The sequence below is a fragment of the Lactuca saligna genome, chromosome 9 (assembly GCF_052625555.1).
Source record: "Lactuca saligna cultivar CGN05327 chromosome 9, ASM5262555v1, whole genome shotgun sequence".
NCBI lineage: Eukaryota > Viridiplantae > Streptophyta > Magnoliopsida > Asterales > Asteraceae > Lactuca > Lactuca saligna.
In genome coordinates this window covers 120,883,410-120,905,631 of record NC_136425.1, presented here as the reverse complement: position 1 = coordinate 120,905,631, position 22,222 = coordinate 120,883,410, and positions in this window count along the sequence as shown.

Sequence of the window (22,222 nt, the reverse complement as noted above, 5' to 3'; positions counted from 1 at the left end):
ATTGCCATGAAAAAGCTCATTGGAAGCAGAACTGCCCAAAGTACCAGCAGGATGTGAAGGATGGGAAAGTCAAACCCAACCATGCAGGTATTTACACTATCATTTCTAATAACTCACCCCATTCGAAATCTTGGGTCCTTGATACCGGTTGTGGTATTCGTATTTGTTGTGACTTGCAGGGACTAAGAAGAAGTGAGGATGAGGAGCAAGGAAGAATAAACTTGATCATGGGGAACAGGAAAGCTTCACCTGTCACCAAGATTGGAGTTTATACTTTATCGCTAAGTAGTGGGTTTAGTTTAGATTTGAATAAGTGTTGTTACTCGCCAGGAATGGCAAGAAATATTATTTCCTTTCATGCTTTGTACAAACAAGGGTTTACCTTTTCATTTAATAATGAAGTTGGTTCTATTGATGCTTTCTTTAATAATGTTCTTTATTTTAAAGCATTACCTTGTGATGGTGTGTATGAAGCAGTGTCTGTTGTAGATAACTCAGGAAATAATGTTTTGTGTATTGATTCTACTAATAATAATAACTTGGATAAAGCATCATTATGGCATTGTCATGTTGGACATATAAACAAGAAACACATAGGCCAACTCCAAAAGGATGGAGTCTTGGAGTCATTTGACCTAAAGTCAAATGATAGTTGCGAATCATGCTTACTTGGAAAAATGACAAAGTCACCCTTCACAGGCTCGTGTGAAAGGGGTGAAGGTTTGTTGGACCTTATACACACGGATGTGTGTGGACCATTCAAACATGCCACAAGGGATGCTAATCGTTATTATTTGAATTTTACTGATGATTACAGTAGATATGGATTTTTCTACTTAATCAAGCATAAGTCAGAGACTTTCGAGAAGTTTAAGGAATTTAAACAGGAAGTCGAGAATCAATTGGGCAGGAACATTAAGATGCTTCGATCCAATCGGGGTGGTGAGTATCTTAGTTCAGAGTTCCTCGACTATCTAAGGGAATGTGGGATTGTCTCACAATTAACACCTCCCAGGACACCGCAGTTGAATGGTGTGGCTGAGAGGCGTAATCGAACCTTGTTGGACATGGTTCGTTCCATGATGAGTCGAGCTTCGCTACCAATCTCATTCTGGGGGTATGCCTTAGAGATTGCCGCCCATATCCTTAACCTAGTCCCTACAAAGAAAGTTGCCAAAACTCCTCACGAGATGTGGACTGGTAAAGTACCTAAACATGACCACATCAAGATTTGGGATTGCGAGGCTTTCGTGAGACGCGAGACTCATGATAAGCTCGAACCCCGAAGCGAGAGGTGTATTTTCATCGGCTACCCACAGCAATCCTTTGGTTACCTCTTCTACAGACCTAGTGATAATGTGGTCTTTGTAGCAAGAAGAGGAGTCTTTCGAGAAAGAGAGTTTATAAGCCAAGGAGACAGTGGGAGGAAAATTGATCTTGAAGAAATTCAAGAGTCAAGTGGTGAAGGAACTTCAAACTCTAGCCCTCAACTTGAGGAGGAAACTCCTGTTGAGCCAATTGACGAATCTCTACCTCTGAGGCGTTCCACGAGAGTTAGGAGTGCACCTGAGCATTACTATGGATTCCATATTACTGCAGAAGGTGAGACACTTATTAGTGATGGGACACTAGTAAGTCAAGATGACCCTAACAGCTACGAGGAAGCCATGGCAGGCCCCGAGTCTCCTAAATGGAAAGAGGCTATGGATAGCGAGATACAATCCATGTATGACAATCAAGTTTGGAACTTGGTTGAGAATGTACCAGGTCGAAAGACTGTAGGGTGCAAATGGGTCTTCAAGAAGAAGACCGACATGGATGGTAAAGTACACACTTATAAGGCTAGACTGGTTGCAAAGGGCTTCTCTCAAATTCCTGGAGTGGATTATGATGAGACCTTTTCTCCAGTAGCCAAGATTAAGTCTATTCGGGTTCTGTTAGCCATAGCCGCATTTCATGACTATGAAATTTGGCAAATGGATGTCAAAACCGCTTTCCTTAATGGAAAGTTGGCTGAAGATGTTTACATGAGTCAGCCAGAGGGTTTTGTCAGCAACGAGTACCCTAATAGAGTGTGTAAGCTTGAGAAGTCCATTTATGGATTAAAGCAAGCACCTCGCAGATGGAATCTTTGCTTTGATGAAAAGGTCAAGGAATTTGGCTTTTCTAGGAGTGAAGATGAATCTTGTGTGTATGTCAAGGCTAGTGGGAGTATAGTTAGCTTTTTGGTATTGTATGTGGATGACATACTACTCATAGGAAACGACATTCCAACCCTGCAGGAAGTAAAGTCCTGGCTTGGAAAGTGTTTCGCTATGAAGGACCTTAGTGAAGCTGCCTATATTTTGGGGATAAGGATCTTGAGAGATCGGAGTAAAAGACTAATTGGACTTAGTCAAAGTACCTACTTGGATAAGGTGCTGAAGAGATTCAGAATGCAAGACTCCAAGAAAGGAGAGTTGCCCATCCAGAGTAACGCCAAACTGAGTAAGACACAAAGCCCTAGCACTGAGGCTGAGATAGCACAAATGAGTCGAGTACCTTATGCTTCGGCTGTAGGATCGATCATGTATGCTATGACGTGTACTCGACCTGATGTAGCTTTTGCCCTGAGCATGGTTAGCAGGTTTCAGGGGAACCCTGGCAAGGCACACTGGACTGCGGTAAAGAATATTCTCAAGTACCTACGAAGGACTAAGGACTGGGTCCTTACCCTCGGTGGGAGTGATGACTTGAGAGTTGTAGGGTATAGTGATGCTAGCTTCCAGACTGATAGGGATAACTTCCGCTCTCAGTCGGGCTGGGTCTTTACCCTAAATGGAGGAGCAATTTCTTGGAAGAGTTCCAAGCAAGAGACAGTGGCAGATTCTACTTGTGAATCAGAGTATATTGCAGCTAGCGAGGCGGCAAAGGAGGCGTTATGGCTGAGGAACTTCATTGGAGACCTTGGAGTTGTATCAGCTATTAAAGAGCCAATGGAAATTTTCTGTGATAGTGAAAGTGCTGTTGCCTTAGCCAAGGAACCAAGGGATCACGGGAGATCCAGACACATCGACAGAAAATACCATTTCATCAGACATCGGATCGAAGAAGGACTCCTCGTGGCAAAGAGGGTATCATCAGATGAGAATCCGGCAGATCCCCTCACGAAGGGACTGACTCGGGTTAAGCATCTCCAGCATGCTCGGAGCATAGGGCTGAAGGATGATATTAGATTTAGTAGTTAGATAACCTCGAAATTTGTAAAGTGTAATTGACATCTGATGATGAATAAAAGTGTTTTATTTATGAGTAAAGTGTTGCTATCTCTTGTCGATCGTTTACTATATTTCTTTTGCATGTTTTGACTTCCAGAATAATTTTTGTTGGGTATAACATATTATTCAAACCTCCACAGTCGGTCATATGTCGGAAGTAGATATGAATCAAGACTGTCATGTTTGGTTGTAGAGGTCTTGGACAAGGCTACAACAATCATGAGTGCTCAAAAGTTCTGAGCATTGGACTCAACCCACGCTCACTGGAATCACTTCATGGAATTCTATCTCGAGTGATCGTGAGACGGTAATATCGTATAAGTCTTCAAACCTAGAGATATGATTTGTTACTTACAAGTTGGTTATGCATTGATTGTACGAAAAACGCATTGGTAACTCAATGTTATAAATCGCGCTCTTGTGTGTAATTCAATGAGTGGTAGAACAAACATATGAGTCGAAGTTTATCTGTTCCTTCTTGGATTAGAAGCTGATATCTGGGCCCCTCGATGACTTTGTTTTGACCTATGTACCGGGCCCGGTCAGAACTAAATTGATGTGTTCAATGAAGTTCTTTGTCAAACAAATCGAAAATCGGGAAACAAACTGTTGGACAATAAGTAAGACATTGTTCCGTGTATTTGTCCGACTGATATCTAGAACAGAGGATTATATGATCACTTATCTTAAATGGCGTACCATCATCTTCTCAGTTCCGAGAAACCTTGTAAAGAGCTACGATTGCCGATCGGTTCCTGAAGTCATACTTGCAGTAATAGTTATTAGACTTATCCAAGTGGGAGACTGTTGGATAAGGTGTCTAAGTCCATAACTATTTCTAGTATGTACTTGACCCGACCCGGCATGGTCCATTTGGGTTGCATGGCACCGTGCAATTGGATAGACTAAATGAGAGAAATAACACTTGGAGATTATTAATGTATTATAAGTTCTAATATATTAATAATATTATTTGATTAGTTTGATCAAGAATTAATTTAGAATTAATTATGTGATCAAAAGATAACTAATTAAATATATGGGTTGATTATGTAAATCATCCATATCTTGTATAGTGGGCTAAGAGGCTCCATGGATTATCAAGTTGGGTTCCACCCATAGGATGCTCCATGGATGCTCCATGGGAGTTACAAACCCATGGGTCATGGAAATGAAGAGTCATGACACATTAGGGTTTAACCCTAGATGTGTCAACACTATATAAGAAACATGTTCTCCACCTAAAATCGGCTACACTAAGAAACAAGAGGGCTTGACTGATTTTGAGAAGTGTGTGTTCTCTCATAAGTTCTTCCAAGAGCATTTGGTGTTGTGTGAAGCATTTGAGGCATCACACTTGGGGTGCTAGGCTCACAAGGTTTCAAGGAACACAAACAACAACAAGGTAAGTTATTCTATCTATACTTTAAGTTAAAATTGTTCCCCATGTATGCTAGATAGGAATATAACTTTGGAATTCAACTTTGCATGATAATTAGACAAACTTAGATCCAAGGTTATTAGGGTTGCATGTACACTTAGGAAGTGTTAGAATGCTCAAAACCCATCAGTTACAAGTGCAGGAGTACTGATCATCTCCGTAGAGCATGTCCCAAACTGAACAATGGACCTGGTAACAATGGACAAGGCCAAGCCAGGCAAAACTTTCAAGGAAATCAAGTTGGATGGCCAAGAGGTGTAGCCTTTGTGATTGGTGTAGAAGAAGCTCATCAGAACCGTGAAGTGATAACATGTACGTTTCTCTTGAACAACCATTTTGCATCAGTAATATTCGATGCAGGAGCAGATAGGAGTTTTGTTTCTTTAGCATTTAGACCGTTAATTGGCTTGAAATCGGTAAAGATGAGGAATGCTTATGCTATTGAACTTGCTGATGGATATGAAATTAGGGCTAGTGATATAATTCTTGGTTGTACTCTGAATTTAGCTGATAAACTCTTTAGCATTGACCTAATTCCGATAGAGCTAGGTAGTTTTGATGTGATAGTAGGGATGGATTGGTTATCCAAAAATAGAGCGACATTGGTTGTTACGAGAAAGTCATTAGAGTGCCTCTCCCTAATGGAGAAACCCTTATCATACACGATGAAAATCTAGGAAGAAGTTTAAACATAATATCAAGCATGAAGATTCACAAATACCTGAAGAAGAATTGTATTGCATTCATGGCCCACGTGCTAGAGAGAGAACCTAAAGTTAAGCAACTCAAGGAGATTCCAGTGGTTCAAAACTATCCCGAAGTGTTTCCGGAGGAATTTGCCTGGTCTACCCCTTTATAGGTAGGTCGAATTTCGGATAGACTTAGTTGCCGGAACGGCACCGGTAGCAAAAGCACCATATCGCCTTGCACCATCCGAGATGCAAGAACTATCCGGACAACTTCAAGAACTTCTAGATAAAGGGTTTATTCGACCAAGTTCTTCACCATGGGGAGCCCCGGTGTTATTCGTCAAAAAGAAAGATGGTTCGTTCCGAATGTGCATTGATTATAGAGAATTGAACAAGTTGACAATCAAGAATCGATATCCCCTCCCTAGAATACATGACTTATTCGATCAGTTGCAGGGCGCTTCCTACTTCTCAAAAATCGACCTTCGGTCAGGGTATCATCAGCTAAGAATTCACGAAGAGGACATTCACAAAACAGCATTTAGAACCCGTTATGGACATTATGAGTTCTTAGTCATGCCTTTTGGACTAACGAACGCACCCGCTGTATTCATGGATTTGATGAACAGGGTCTGTAGACCATACCTAGACAAGTTTGTAATTATATTTATCGATGACATACTTGTTTACTCGCGGACCAAAGAAGATCACAATAGACATCTGAAGCTAATGTTGGAGCTATTGAAGGAGCAGAAATTGTATGCCAAGTTCACTAAGTGTGAATTTTGGATTCGGGAAGTACATTTTCTTGGTCATGTGATCGGCGAAAAAGGAATCCATGTAGATCCAGCTAAGATCGAGGTAATCAAGAAATGGGAAGCCCCCAAAACCCCGACAGAAATACGACAGTTCTTAGGATTAGCTGGGTACTATAGATGCTTCATTGAGAATTTCTCTAGGATTGCTCAACCATTAACATCTTTGACCCAAAAGGATAAAAAAATTCTCTGGGAAGAGAAACATGAAGAAGAGTTTCAAATCCTGAAAAACAAGCTTTGCAATGCACCAATTCTGGCTTTACCAGAAGGATCAGAAAACTTTGTGGTGTATTGTGATGCGTCTCATCAAGGGTTAGGATGTGTGTTAATGCAAAAAGAGAAAGTCATTGCGTACGCTTCCAGACAACTCAAACCGCATGAGAAAAATTATACCACCCATGATCTAGAACTTGGAGCAATAATTTTCGCCCTTAAGATATGGAGGCATTATTTGTACAGAACCAAGTGCACCATTTATACCAATCACAAAAGCCTTTAGCATATCCTAGATCATAAAATGTTAAACATGCGGCAGAGGAGATGGGTAGAGTTGTTTAGTGATTATGATTGTGAGATACGATATCACCCGGGGAAAGCTAATGTAGTAGCCGATGCTCTTATTAGGAAAGGAAGAGTGAAACCTTCCCGTGTGAGAGCTTTGGGAATGGTAATTCAGACAAGCTTGAAATCTCAAATCATTGATGCCCAGGAGAAAGCATTATTCAAGGAAAATCTTCCAGGCGAGACCTTGCATGGTTTGGAAGAGAGATTTGAAACCAAACCCGATGGAGTTCTTTATTTTAAGGATAGGGTCTGGATTCCAAGGGTTAACAACCTGAGAGACATGGTACTAGAGGATTCTCACCGATCTAAGTACTCAATCCACCCTGGAGCGGATAAGATGTACAAGGATCTTAAAGAGTACTATTGGTGGCCTGGAATGAAAAAGGATATTGCCTTGTATGTTGGGAAGTTTTTGACATGCTCAATAGTCAAAGCTGAACATCAAAAACCATCCGGCTTGTTACAACAACCTGAAATTCCCCAATGGAAATGGGAGCAAATATCTATGGATTTCGTTACCAAACTTCCTAGAACTGCTAAAGGTCATGAATCAATTTGGGTCATAGTGGATCGACTGACGAAATCTGCTCACTTTCTCCCCATTCGAGAAGATTTCAAGATGGAAAAATTAGCCCAAGTCTACATCGACAGAATTGTTTCTCTGCATGGTGTACCCCTATCTATCATTTCTAATAGAGATAGTCGTTTTACATCACGATTTTGGTGGATGTTATAGAGGGCACTAGGAACCAAGATAGATTTGAGCACAGCTTACCACCCTCAGACAGATGGGCAAACAGAGAGAACAATACAAACATTGGAAGACATGCTACGAGCGTGTGTCATTAAGTTCAAAGGAAATTGGGATACTCATTTTCCGCTAGTTGAGTTCTCCTACAATAATAGTTACCACACGAGAATCCAATGTGCTCCATATGAAGCATTGTATGGACGCAAGTGTCGTTCTCCCTTATGTTGGACAGAAATCAGAGACAGACAGTTGACTAGACTCGAACTTATCCAGGAAACATCTGACAAGATTGCTATCATCAAGGATAGGCTTAAAACTCCTAGAGATCGTCAGAAAAGTTATGCGGATAATCGTCGAAAACCATAGAATTCCAAGTAGGAGACAAGGTACTTTTAAAAGTGTCGCCTTGGAAAGGGCTTGTACGTTTTGGTAAGAAAGGAAAACTAAGCCCGAGATATGTTGGACCCTTCGAAATCATTGAAAGGATTGGTCCAGTGGCGTATAAACTTCAATTTCCCCAAGAGTTAAGCGCCATTCATGACACATTCCACATCTCCAACCTTAAAAAATGTCCAGCCGACGAAGCATTGATAGTACCCCTGGAGGAATTTAAGATCAATGATAAGATGAGCTTCGTTGAGGAACCGATAGAAATCCTTGACAGGGAGGTAAAACGACTTAAGCGGAGTAAGATCCCGATTGTGAAAGTTCGATGGAACTCAAAACGCGGGCCGGAGTACACCTGGGAGCGCGAGGACTTCATAAACGAAAAGTATCCACAACTTTTCCCTTGCGACGACAAATGATGACATAGAATGAATTTCGGGATGAAGTTCTTTTTAAGTGGGGGATACTGTGATAACTGTCAATTCAGGTCATTCTCGGACTCATGCATCTTTATAAAAACCATTCATGCACAACATGCCATGACCTAGTAGTATAAATTAGGTCAAAAATCTTGCATAAACTAGGATCCAACTAAGGTTTAGGACTAATATACTTGATACTTACAATTCTAGTAAGTTGCTTAGCTACAATAGGAAATGCCAATACTATAATTAGAATAAAGCTTCAAGCTCTGTTATAATTGAAATAGGGTATAAAACTCTAAAAATAAATTAAAACATTCTAATTATACTTCAACATGTTGTTGAATATCAAACAATATTCCAAAAACCCTAAAGAGCCAAAAATCCAAATTTATAAATCTTAAAGCTTAAAAACTTTATAAAATTTGGCTATAAACTTCCTAATATCAAATTTTATTAATCAAATTATGGATTATACCAATGAAATAGAAATATAAATTATCATGCATTAATCATAATTTATTAGTTAAAAACAAGATTTTTAAATAAATCAAATTGCTTAACAAACATTTTATAAAAATGAATGTTTTTATATAAAATATAGGAGGGAAGTTTATAAAGTTTAAAATTTAGGAGAGAGGAGGCCTAAATGCATGCAAGAGCCGGCCATCCCCTCTCCCCATGCACTCTCTTTCCAAAACTCATGATTAAACTCAAACCCACACTCCACCTCTTCTCTCTTCACTCTTCTCACTTCACTCTCTTCACACACTTCACTCTCTTCTTCCCTCTCTCTAAACTCACAAAAATCCTCTCAATCCTCTGCAAAATTTCCAGATTTTGAAGCCCTTGAAGTGTTCTTACTTCTCTCAAGGTCAAAACCAAGGTAAACAACATCTTCTTCCATAGTTTCATGGTTAAACCTCTTTTTCTTCTTAGTCTTCTCTACTCTTCGGATTCTATGCCTTTCCATGGCTAGAAATCTTTATTCTCCCCTTGCGGTTTGTAGATTCTAACCATAACACAATGCATGTGTTTGAAATGGTGAAAATCCGGGATCAAACCCATGCAAGGAGTGAAAAAGATGCACATATGATCATGTGACATCAAAATCTAATATTTCATGTTCTTCTCCATTTCTTTTATGTTAATGCATGACCAAAAGCATTTAAACATTTTCTAGTACATCTTGGATGCTCATTAATTCCATTCATGTGTTAGAAATCGGATCTTACCAAAGGCATGCATGATGTTCTTGTTGAAATACCCTAATAGTAATGCACACAAACAAACATGCAATCTGCCAGATTACTTTGTTCGACTTTGAACGGCCATAACACAGTCATTTCTTAACCAAATCATGATATTATTTTTGTATTGGTTAGCTCCACGAGTTAACTTTCACACCCAATTGATCTCACTGTAAAATATTAAATATCCGATTTTTGACAGATTTTAAAAAAAAGTTGCGCATACAGCTCTTTTTCTGTGATCACTATGTTTATCTTGCTTAAAAAATGGCCTTAAACCCAACCATAAATCTGAGGAAAAATACCTTAGAAACTTAACATATCTAGTGAATGATGGTTGAAATTTGATGGCTTAAAACCTCACTGAATGGGCTACACAAATTCATGAACTTCAGCCACATTTACACTTCATGCATTATTGCATGCAACTTTTCTTAAATTGTTTGGAATCATTACCCTCATTTCTCTTCTGAATACATTCTTAACATTTTTACTTTTGAAGACCTTGCATGCATGAGATAATCTGGAAAATTTCAAGAGCTTTTGTTGTTTCTTTGATTTATTAGAATTATTGCTAAAACCAAGGGCATAAATCATATAAAATACTTTCAGAGGTCAATAAATCCTAAATAAATTCATGGATGATCCTTATGGGGAATAATGACCCCTCACCAAATTTCAGTAGTTTTAGTTACTGTTTCATATGATTTCTAATTTTATTTTGTTTAGGGAATGATAAATTACAAAACAACTTTAGAAGATGTGAAAATTGTATCTAACAATTTTCACATACCTTACCTGTGATGGGTGACCCCAGCAAATAAGTTCAAGATTTTTAGTCATGTTTAGCTATTTTTCCCAATTTTTGGTAATTATAATGGTCTTAAAATGGGAAAAATAGTTTTGATTATCCAAAATTCATGAAAATTTACCAAGATATCATATTATACAGTAGGAGGTTACATAAAAATTCTACGGATTTTTCTCTACTCTAAACTGTTTTTCTCTTATTTTCTAAAGTTAATTGCACTAAAATACACTTAAATACACATAAATAACCAAAACCAATTTATACATTATGAAAACCACTTTTGATATTTTTCCTAGGTTATTTATACTGTAAATGATGTTACAAAAATTTATGGTGATTTATTTTAACTCTTTAATATTATTTCTTTATTTAATGACTATTTAAAGAAATAAAACAAGGAAAATAGAAATACCCACTGAAAAATATCTTTTATATTTTTCCCAGCCTAGTTATGTATAATAACAATTAAATAAAAAGTTTGGGTAATTTTGGAAACTGTTTTCTGTTTATTTCAATTTTTATTGGAATAAATGCCCATAAATCATAAAATATAATTAAACAGCTTGAAAATCCATTTTTATATTTTTCCCAGTCTTGTATTGTGTAATATCAGTTAAATAAAATGTTTGAGAATTTTTATCCCTCGAATGCTATTTTTCATGAATTTATGTTGTTATAGAGACTTAAAATTTTGGAAAATTAATATTCCAAAGTTGTAATTAATCACACGACTTGTAAAATTCAATATTTTAGAAAAAGTGTAACCAATTGATATAAAATCCAATATTAAAACATAAATTGGCATTTCCCTATATGTAGAGTTTAGTATATTAGCATTAGATTTCGACATGGAAACTCACTAGTGTGTGTGTTTGATGTCGTAGGATCCCGGTAGTAAGACGTTGGTGCATCCCAAAGTACCGCTTGTGCCTACACGAAACATTGTGAGTATTCACGCACTCCCCTATTTTCGGTTTTTATGTTTTGGGGTGGAAAAGCATGTCCAGAAAAACTATTGTTTGCATGATGTATTTAAATTGTTTATTATCAAACTTGATTGCTATTGTATTGCTATGTATCTTTATGTATGTTTATGCAACACGGAACATGAGAGCTTATCGTAGTAAGGCCCTTCCCTTATCTCCAACCATTAACTCTTTGAGCCAATGGTCATTATGGATAGCACTATTAGGAATTGACAACTCCTCACTCGCCCGAATCGCTGGAGTGCATGATACCATATTCATCTATGGAACGATAAGCATAGATCTCGATAGGCCTTCAGTCATAGGTTTGGTTGAGACTCATTGTTTGCTCATACATATACAAACTCGTTTCTCGTTATAGCAATAAACTTGTATTCCTTAATAGCAATAACTTGTTTATCATTAAAGCAATGTACTTGTATTTACGAAAAGCCTTGTTGTACGCTCGATTTTATAAACTTGTGAAGTCACCAACTATTTTCATAGTTGACGCTTGTTTTACATGCTTTTTCAGGAAATAATTAGTAAGTGGATGTAAAGATTCATCATCATAGAGCATCCTGCATCGTGTTGAAGCTATTATGAAGTTATATTTTGAACAATGTTATTTTGAAAAACTTGTGTTTTGTTTCTTTTGAAGCTATGGGTTGTAAACTTTAAATACTGCTATGGTGATGTATCTTTATCTTTTGCAATGAAACCGTTATTGCTGTCATACCTTGCGTTTCCGCTTTAGCGGGGTGTGACAATCTCTGACTCGTCGAGTCGGTTATTTAACCCGTGTGCTCAAATCCAACTTTACTCGGCGAGTCGAACACAGAACTCGCCGAGTCACACAATAATTCCAAAAAAATAAATAATAATTAAAAGTAATACCTGGGTGTCGGGATGTTACATGATGGTTGTAGCTTGAACTTCCGCAGTGCCTTCATAAGCCACCTTTAGTGTCTCCATCATTTGTTCAGCTGAATTGTAGTTACGAACTAAAGGATACGCATGATAGGGAAGAGAGTTTCTTATGGCTGCCCTAGCTTTCACATCAATACTAATAAGTCTCCTGTCGTTATCGTCATAACTAGCCTTTGGCTTTTGCTTCGAGGGACCAATAGGAGCATTGTCAACCATATGTTTGATGGGTTTTGAGCATTCTAACACTTCCTAAGTGTACATGCAACCCTAATAACCTTGGATCTATGTTTGTCTAATTATCATGCAAAGTTGAATTCCAAGGTTATATTCCTATCTAGCATACATGGGGAACAATTTTAACATAAAGTATAGATAGAATAACTTATCTTGTTGTTGTTTGTGTTCCTTGAAATCTTGTGAGCCTAGCACCCCAAGTGTGATGCCTCAAATGCTTCACACAACACCAAATGCTCTTGGAATAACTTATGAGAGAACACACACTTCTCAAAATCGGCCAAGCCCTCTTATTTCTTGTGTGTAGCTGATTTTAGGTGGAGAACATGTTTCTTATATAGTGTTGACACATCTAGGGTTAAACCCTAATGTGTCATGACTCTTCATTTCCATGACCCATGGGTTTGTAACTCCCATGGAGCATCCTATGGGTGGAACCCAACTTGATAGTCCATGGAGCCTTTTAGCCCACTATACAAGATATGGATGATTTACATAATCAACCCATATATTTAATTAGTTATCTTTTGATCACATAATTAATTCTAAATTAATTCTTGATCAAACTAATCAAATAATATTTTTAATATATTAGAACTTATAACATATTAATAATCTCCAAGTGTTATTTCTCTCATTTGGTCTATCCAATTGCATGATGCCATGCAACCCAAATGGACCATGCCGGGTCGGGTCAAGTACATACCAGAAATAGTTATGGACTTAGACACCTTATCCAACAGTCTCCCACTTGGATAAGTCTAATAACTATTACTGCAAGTATGACTTCAGGAACTGATCGACAATCGTAGCTCTTTACAAGGTTTCTCGAAAATGAGAAGATGATGGTACGCCATTTAAGATAAGTGATCATATAATCCTCTGTTCTAGATATCAGTCGGACAAATACATGGAACAATGTCTTACTTATTGTCCAACAATTTGTTTCCCGATTTCCGATTTGTTTGACAAAGAACTTCATTGAACACATCAATTTTAGTTCTGACCGGGCTCGGTACATAGGTCAAAACAAAATCATCGAGGGGCCCAGATATCAGCTTCTAATCCAAGAAGGAACAGATAAACTTCGACTCATATGTTTGTTCTACCACTCATTGAATTACACACAAGAGCGCGATTTATAACATTGAGTTACCAATGCGTTTTTCGTACAATCAATGCATAACCAACTTGTAAGTAACAAATCATATCTCTAGGTTTGAAGACTTATACGATATTACCGTCTCACGATCACTCGAGATAGAATTCCATGAAGTGATTCCAGTGAGCGTGGGTTGAGTCCAATGCTCAGAACTTTTGAGCACTCATGATTGCTGTAGCCTTGTCCAAGACCTCTACAACCAAACATGATAGTCTTGATTCATATCTACTTCCGACATATGACCGACTGTGGAGGTTTGAATAATATGTTATACCAAACAAAAATTATTCTGGAAGTCAAAACATGGAAAAGAAATATAGTAAACGATCGACAAGAGATAGCAACACTTTACTCATAAATAAAACACTTTTATTCATCATCAGATGTCAATTACACTTTATAAATTTCGAGGTTATCTAACTACTAAATCTAATATCATCCTTCAGCCCTATGCTCCGAGCATGCTGGAGATGCTTAACCCGAGTCAGTCCCTTCGTGAGGGGATCTGCCGGATTCTCATCTGATGATACCCTCTTTGCCACGAGGAGTCCTTCTTCGATCCGATGTCTGATGAAATGGTATTTTCTGTCGATGTGTCTGGATCTCCCGTGATCCCTTGGTTCCTTGGCTAAGGCAACAGCACTTTCACTATCACAGAAAATTTCCATTGGCTCTTTAATAGCTGGTACAACTCCAAGGTCTCCAATGAAGTTCCTCAGCCATAACGCCTCCTTTGCCGCCTCGCTAGCTGCAATATACTCTGATTCACAAGTAGAATCTGCCACTGTCTCTTGCTTGGAACTCTTCCAAGAAATTGCTCCTCCATTTAGGGTAAAGACCCAGCCCGACTGAGAGCGGAAGTTATCCCTATCAGTCTGGAAGCTAGCATCACTATACCCTACAACTCTCAAGTCATCACTCCCACCGAGGGTAAGGACCCTGTGACAACCGTCATATTCTGGTCAATTCAAAGTCAAATAAAGTCAACAAGTCAAACCGGTCAGCTCCACTAACCCGTGTGTGCTTGGACTTACGCTCAGTATTTACTAAACAAGTCGCTACTCTAATAAGAAAACATGAATCGAAAAGTACGTACAACTAGATCTCTTTAACCTAAAAACTGTACTACGTGGCGAGCCAAACTGATAAAACAATGATGCATACTCATCGGGAGTGTGTAAGATCCTTAAACAAGGCTTAACAGGGTTTACGAACCATGCATAGCGATGCCGGACACTCACAATTGTCACACATGGATCCCCTCTCAATCGTTTTCACTCTATCTCTGACTATGTCAAATCTCTCCCAAATCGCTCCAAGTGTGTGAAATCTCTCCCAAATATCTCTCTGTATGAGAAATCTCTCCAAGAATGTCAAATCTCTCCCAAATCCCTCTAAGTATGTGAAACCTCTCTCAAATATCTCTTTGTATGATAAATCTCTCCAAGAATGTCAAATCTCTCCCAAATCTCTCCACGTATGTGAAATCTCTCCCAAATATCTCTCTGTATGAGAAATCTCTCCAAGAATGTCAAATCTCTCCCAAATCCCTCTAAGTATGTGAAATCTCTCTCAAATATCTCTTTGTATGAGAAATCTCTCCAAGAATGTCAAATCTCTCCCAAATCTCTCCACGTATGTGAAATCTCTCCCAAATATCTCTCTGTATGAGAAATCTCTCCAAGAATGTCAAATCTCTCCCAAATCCCTCTAAGTATGTGAAATCTCTCTCAAATATCTCTTTGTATGAGAAATCTCTCCAAGAATGTCAAATCTCTCCCAAATCTCTCCAAGTGTGAGAAATCTCTCCCAAATCTCTCTCAAAAGTTTCCCGTAACTTTTTGGAATCATTCGGGTCATTCCGGCCCTTAACCGGGTCAAAAACGACTTAAAACGGGGCGAAAACGAGAAAAATAGGCTTTAGGAACCGAAACCGGAATGAGAGGCTTCTTAGGACCAGAGACCGAGCCTCTGGTGGCCAAGAGACCAGAGACCGAGCCTCTGGTGGCCAAGAGAACCGAAACCGAGAGCAAGAAGCAAGTACCCGAAACCGAAAGTAGAGCCGAACCCTCCTGATGCTGAACCGAACCGAGACCGAGCCCAAGAAGCAAGAACCGGAACCGAGAGTACTGTTCACAACTGAGCGGTCGGTCCCTCTCGGTGCCTCTCGGCCCGTCCCACTCTCTGTCCGCTATTCTGCCTCTCGGTCCGCCTCCGCCTCTCTGTTCGCTAACTCGCTCTCTGTTCGCGCGCCTCTCTGTCCCCTTCCACCTCTCGGTTCCTACCCTCTCCCTTCTCCCCTCTCGGCTTCTTCTCTCCTTTCTCTTCTCTCCTCTCGGTTTCTGCCTCCCTCTCTCTCGGTTCAGCACCAGAAGGCCGAGACTCGGCCAGATTTCGCATAATTGCCACTTTTAGCCCATTTTTGATATTTTTGACATTTTAAGCCCGTTTTTCATGATTTTAAAGCGGGATTTTCTCCAGAAATTATATTTTAACATTATAAACTCTAAATATTCATAATTTAAACATATTTTGATGAAAATCATTATTTAAATAAAAAAAAAAATCAAATGGATGAATTATTAAAGGTGGAGTGTTGACTTTGCCTTATCCAAAGTCACAAGCAACCACCCCACACCCACTCTTTGACTAACCACACCTCTCCACCTTACCTAGGTCACATCAATGTCTTTTCCACTCAATTATCCCTCCTCCCAACGTTTTGAGCTGGAACAAACAACTACACTCCTCATTTTCTCTCATTTCTCTCATTCCACTAAGTAACAAACACCACTTTTTCTCTCAAACTCTTCTACACAAATTTTCGAGATCCAAGGCTGATTTCAAGTGTTCTTCCACACTTAGTAAGTAAAAATTCATCCTCCCTATTACTATTTCACTTCATTCTACTCAAATCTTTGGTTGCTTACACAAACTCCCTAACTATGATGTTAGATTCTCGAAAACCTTCAAGGCATCTCCAAGTGTTCTAGAATTAAACACTTCCATTCTTCGACAATCATCTACTGAAATCACTCAAGGTGAGTTCATACCCCTACATTTTCATGTTTTCTCAAGTTTTCAGGGGGGGAATACAAGTTAAAACACTAAGAACATATCTAAATTTTTCTAACAGCCTTCATCAGAAAAGTTCAACTCCATTCACGGACTGTTTTGGGCATCTTAAATATTTTTGTTTTCAAAACTGTACAAGGTGCAAATAGTTCAAGTTTTTAGCTTTAAAATGGCTACTTGCACATCTCCATACGATTTTTCTACAATTTATGGTGATTTTTACAAAACTGCCTATCATTTCAAACAACAATCCGGACCAGTCTGTGATTATGGACTTATTCACCCAAGTTAGAGGTCATTATAAATTGTGATAAAAATTATGAGCAAACTATACACATTTTGTGAACTCTCAGAAATTACGGATCTAGTTTTCGACTTCGTATGATTTTTCTATGATTTTTCCAAAACAGGGCAGAATTGCTAAATTTTGCCAACAGCATGTAAATATCATAACACTTTGTATTATGTTGAGCAAAGTGTATAATCATAAGTTCTAATATTTGAATGTGTTTCCTTGCTAGTTTATCATTATGAACTGAAACTAAAACATTCATATTAAATATTATTCATTCATTTTGGAACACGTGCTATTAAACTATAAAAAGTATAGTCAATAAATTCACAACACTAATACTTTTCCATAAAGGAGTTCATACATAGTACATACATTTTAGATAAACTATAATAGGTATAGTTTATGATACATCACTCTACGCACTCGTACAAGAAGGGTACATTCATACAAGAAATATTTATATTCACACACATTTCACGTAAACTTGTTATCCTATATTGTGAGTTTCTCTATTTTTCTCTCTCTCTCTCTCTCTCCCCGTACGTCCGAGTGCGGGATATAATTCCTGGTAGTTATAATCAGAATCTCCTTGAGGGAGAACGTGATACTTGTATATAGATCTATATTGGGATTGACACCCCACACCTTGCTGCTAGCTACAGTTGGACCTGTAGGTCTACGGGTGACAAATGTCATTTCATTTTTCGCGACACTGAGAACGTCGTGGCAGGTTCACATAGTCATAGTATGATTATAACGGCTCACATAGGGAACAATCCATAAGTTTACGGGATTTTATTTTTAAAACCTAAATGAGTTTTATGTCGATTTAAAATTACCTTTTATCTCTATGGGTACAAATACAAAGTACCGGGTCTCTATACAAAAAGGGGTACAAATACAAAGTACCGGGTCTCTATACAAAAAGGGGTACAAATACAAAGTGTCGGGTCTCTATACAAAGCTATTATGATATTAAAACTACACTTCCTCTAAAATTGTTAGACTTCAACTATAGTCGCTGAGCGTATATGTTGAGTCATATAAGAATTTAGTCTTGATTGGCCTAGAATTGGTGGTGCCCGCCTCATCTCCTGTTCCTCGTTGGGTTGTGGACCTAGGGCAGACCCACTATATTCAACGTTTTATCTAAGTTAAGCCTTATATAACTTTATATGTTGGACGATTATAGAGGAACTCTACGGATTACTCTAGGGTTCATTACAGCATCATGTAGGATTATTTCTATTCATACTTAACTAAGAAAATATTGGATTTTCTGGAAATCAAACTAAATCGATTTTACAAGGAAAAACGGTTTCTACTTCAAACAAAACTCTTATGAACTCACCAACCTTTGTGTTGACACTCTTTAAAACTACTTGTATTCTCAGGAAATCAGTGAAACAGGAAAACTTCATCGCTTTGAGGATGGGACGCTAAACCGTCAACAAATTATTTTGTCATCATAATGTAATTGCTTTTGAAACATGTAAACATATACTTTGGTGTAACTTTTGCAATTATATATATGGTGGTTGTTTTTACTCTGAGCACTATTATACACGTTGTTGTGATACTGTACATGAAGTCCTCCACCCCCAGACGTTTCCGCCATCCTTGGTTTGGGGGTGTGACAGATTGGTATCAGAGCATTGTTTATAGTGAACTAAGTATATCGAACCACATAAGATATACAAACTATAAATGCATTGGGACTAAGGTCTCTGATTTTAAGATTTCAAAACCACTATACCTTTAAGAATAAATAATTTTTGTTAAAAGTATACATGCATGCATACATACTAAGGTCAGCATCATTTTAGGACAAAACAAAAGTAATGATTGTTGGATATCACAGGTAAGCCTGGGGATGTATGATCAGTCTTGGGAATAGCATAGCCTGATCAACTATGCTGGTCCGAGGAGTGATTAGCATATGCCCAAGAATGGTTGTGATGTGGCAACAAGTCTAAAAACTTACCAACACTACCACAATGAAATACCATAGGGGTATTTTGGCATTATTAAAATTACATCTGCGAGAACTAAATAGATCTTTATCAATAGGTCAATAGTTGCTTAGTGGATACATTAAAATTTTATGTATCCAGGACGTCATAGACTTAGAATCTGTGGATCTTTGCTCTACTTCCTGTTCTCGTTGGATTGGGGATTTAGAGTTAGGGTCGCTTATTCGAAGGTCTATCCTGTCCCGAATACATATAATTAGTATGCACTAAACAATTTGTTGAAGTACCTGATAAAGATCATCGTATAATTAGCCAATTAGTACTTTTGCTTAATTATTTCTTATATCCCCATTTCTCGCAAAGATATCATGGCTGGATTTCCATCCACACGACGACCCGTACTACCCTAACCACGATAATACCAAATGGCTCGGAGAGGAGCCAGAGAATGATTACCCAACCCCTGTAGATGGTCACCAAGCTGAAGGCTATGCTGATGGTTCTGACCCCGACCCTGAAGTGGAGAACTTAACCCCGATGACTCTTGTTCCGAATCCCAACCCTTGACCGGCTTTCAAGGCCCGACGCCTCCTTGGGTAGAGTGCTTGGAAACCTGGAGCAAAGAACAAGACCAACATATGTCGTTTAATAGAGAACGAAGCTTCTACAACATAAACGAAGGAAACTCAGCAGATAAATTTTTTTTTTTTTCTTTTTCCAATCCTAGTCTATAGAGTTGCCCGAAACGAGATTCAGGGTAGAACAACTCTCCATAGTATCGCAGAGGTTGATGCAAATACAAGAATACATACGATCCGCACCAATCGCCTTGAGCACACTCGCGAAAAATCTAAGAGAGACCACAAAACCCACTAACTCGTGAAGTTCATTAATATGGACTTCCTTTATGAATTATATATAAGGAATTCTTAAATCGAAGAATAACGCAGGAAAAATCAAATTCTATAACAACTGACTTGTCTTTACTAGTAGGAACTTACCATCTGATCAGTTTTCCTTTTTGCAAACTCATGACAGAACGATGCCACCAAGGAAAAGACCCAGACCTTCGGGCAGCACAACGCCACCACCTCCAACGCCACCTCCCCAGTTTGATCCCGAAATGTTCCAAGCTGCAGTAACAGCAGCCGTGGTAGCTGCAATGTCACAAATTGACACAAATAGCACTGGTGGTGCTGGATCTGGAGCCACAAACCCTAACCACGGGAATAGTGCAGGACGCACAAGGGAATGCACTTACAAGGACTTCACAAATGGCAAACCCGATTCCTTCGATGGAAGTGGGGGTGTCCTCGCATTAATTCAATGGTTCGAGAGGACCGAAGCAATCTTTGAGATTTGTGCTTGCCCCGAAGCGAGCAAAGTCAAGTACGCGACATTCACCTTCATCGGAAGAGCTCTCACTTGGTGGAACGGCAAAGTTAAGTCGCTTACGCTTGCAGTGGGGAGGACTTAAAGAAGATGATGTTGAAGGAATATTGCCCAAGAGGTGAAGTGCAAAAGCTGGAGCAAGAACTATGGAATCTCAGAATGGCAGGCTCCGACCTTACAACTTACACCAACCGATTTTGTGATCTAGCACTCCTTTGTCCCGCTACGGTCACCTCGGAAGACAAAAAGTTGGAGCGTTACCTCTGGGGATTGTCCCCCGAAATTCAAGATAGCGTGCTCGCCTCAAGACCAACTACCTTCGACAGCGCCAAGGAGTTAGCACAACAACTCATTGACCATCATGCCCACCATGACACTATGACAACCACCCTTACCCAAGCAAGAGGAGGGAACAACGAAAAAAAGCTTTGGGACAACAAGAAGGACCAATCAACCCAAGGCCTCGCTAGGAAGCAACAGATCCTTGCTGTTCATGCTGCCACAACCCTCACCACACCAACTCCCATGAAACCATACGCTGGAACACTTCCAAAATGCAACAAGTGTAACTTCCATCACACTGGGGCTTGCCGAAAGATGCATTGCAAAAACTGCGACAGAGAGGGGCACACTGCTCGTTTCTGTAAGGCACCAGCACGACCTATCAACCAGGTACCCGGCTCTAGAGTAAGCCCAACCTGTTACGAGTGTGGAGAAACAGGACACTTTAAAAGGGAATGCCCAAGGACAAGAGATGCTGGTGGTGGTGGGAGGGTGTTTGCAATCACCGAGGGAGAAACCACTCCGGAACTGCCCGCAAATATCAGTACGTGTTTCTAACATCGACATTTAAATCCCGAAATTCTTTATTAAATCCCGAAATTCTTTATATGATAAATCTAGCATCGATTAAAGCATGCATAGTAGTAATCATGTGACATCGGGCGAGTTATTCCTCGCCATAATCAAATTCTTGTACTACGAAAAGTCATCCCCATCTTTCCTCTAAATTCCTGGATCCCCATTCGAAGTGCAAATTTCGGGATGAAATTCCCTTTAACGGGGGGATGATGTGACAACCGTCATATTCTGGTCAATTCAAAGTCAAATAAAGTCAACAAGTCAAACCGGTCAGCTCCACTAACCCGTGTGTGCTTGGACTTACGCTCAGTATTTACTAAACAAGTCGCTACTCTAATAAGAAAACATGAATCGAAAAGTACGTACAACTAGATCTCTTTAACCTAAAAACTGTACTACGTGGCGAGCCAAACTGATAAAACAATGATGCATACTCATCGGGAGTGTGTAAGATCCTTAAACAAGGCTTAACAGGGTTTACGAACCATGCATAGCGATGCCGGACACTCACAATTGTCACACATGGATCCCCTCTCAATCGTTTTCACTCTATCTCTGACTATGTCAAATCTCTCCCAAATCGCTCCAAGTGTGTGAAATCTCTCCCAAATATCTCTCTGTATGAGAAATCTCTCCAAGAATGTCAAATCTCTCCCAAATCCCTCTAAGTATGTGAAACCTCTCTCAAATATCTCTTTGTATGATAAATCTCTCCAAGAATGTCAAATCTCTCCCAAATCTCTCCACGTATGTGAAATCTCTCCCAAATATCTCTCTGTATGAGAAATCTCTCCAAGAATGTCAAATCTCTCCCAAATCCCTCTAAATATGTGAAATCTCTCTCAAATATCTCTTTGTATGAGAAATCTCTCCAAGAATGTCAAATCTCTCCCAAATCTCTCCACGTATGTGAAATCTCTCCCAAATATCTCTCTGTATGAGAAA